This window comes from Orycteropus afer, unplaced genomic scaffold (genome assembly GCF_000298275.1).
Source record: "Orycteropus afer afer isolate SDZICR_OR568_19922 unplaced genomic scaffold, OryAfe1.0 scaffold00080, whole genome shotgun sequence".
Taxonomy (NCBI): Eukaryota; Metazoa; Chordata; class Mammalia; order Tubulidentata; family Orycteropodidae; genus Orycteropus; species Orycteropus afer.
The window spans coordinates 9,901,295-9,902,705 of record NW_006921667.1 but is presented as its reverse complement, the minus strand read 5'-3'; positions in this window follow the sequence as shown (position 1 = coordinate 9,902,705).

Sequence of the window (1,411 nt, the reverse complement as noted above, 5' to 3'; positions counted from 1 at the left end):
CTCCATCCCACTGGCTCACACGAATGAGCAGCCCCACACTCCAGAACCAAGTTGGTGAAGGCCTGGCTCTTTGAAACCTAAGGGGCTATGGTCATTCCACCCCCAAAGGCCATGGTCCTACCCTTAAGACTGAGGCAGCTCTGCTTCCGTTTCCTTGATGTCTCTGCTTTTGCTGATTAATGTTATAGGCAACCCACTCCACTGAAAAACCCTGCCCAAAAAGCATTTGGCTTTTTTGCTCCATGGGCCAGCCAACCTGTTGCTCCATTTCATACCAATCTTTTCTACCAATTAATGCCCGAAGGCAACCCACTCTGCAAATAAGCTGCCTAAGCAAAGGTATCAAGCTTTCTCCTCCATGGGCTGGTAAGGCTGTCTCTGTCTCATGCTGGTTCTCTCAGCTCTGCTCCTACCATCTCTCATGCTGGTCTCTGGGCTCTGCTCCTGCCATCTGTCATGCCGTATTCCAGGGTCTTTCTGCCAGGGTCTTGGGTCAAGGATGAACTCCACTCCTGTTTCCACATTTTAGGTATCTGTCAGAGCAGCACCCCACTCTCTCAGTACCAATTCAATAATAGTCATATTAATGGGTCTTCCTTGTAGACGTGTGGATATTATCTTATCACTGACAGCATTTTACTTCAGAACAGATCTTGAAACATCCTTTGTGATTATGAATACCATGCCATTCCTCTTTAAACTGTCATTCCCGGCATAGTAGATCATATGGTTGTCATAGGCGATCAAATGGCCAAAACTAGTCCAGTTCAGCTCACTAATGCCTAGGATATCAATCTTTATGCATTCCATTTCATTTTTGACAACTTCCAATTTTCTCAGATTCATACTTCGTACATTTCATGTTCTGATTATTAATGGATGTTTGCCTCTGTTTCTCCTCAATTTGAGTGGTGTCAGTCAGCAAATGGAGGTCTTGAAAGCTTTACCTTATCCATATGAGTAAGGCTGGTTTTACTCTGATAATGCAACTCTTCCCCAGTCCTATTTTGAAAGCTTTCTAACCTAAGTGACTCATCATCCTCCTCTGTATTGGACAATGTTTCCAGACTATTCATAAAATTGCACAGTAATGCATCAGACAGTATTACTCTGCTATTCATAAGATTTTCCCTGGCCAATTCTTTGAGAAGTGGATGGCCTCTTCCTTTTTCCTAGTCTGTCTCTGTCTGCACTGAACACTTTCCCTTGTTACCCTCCCGAGAGGGATCAGGTCTCCGGGAGCTAGGTAAGCACGGGCGGGCTTGTGCTTAGTCCCCGGGAGCGAGGTAAGCACGGGCGGGCTTGTGCTTAGTCCCCGGGAGCGAGGTAAGCACGGGCAGGCTTGTGCTTAGTCACCGGGAGCGAGGTAAGCACGGGCGGGCTTGTGCTTACTCACTGATCTGCACTGAAC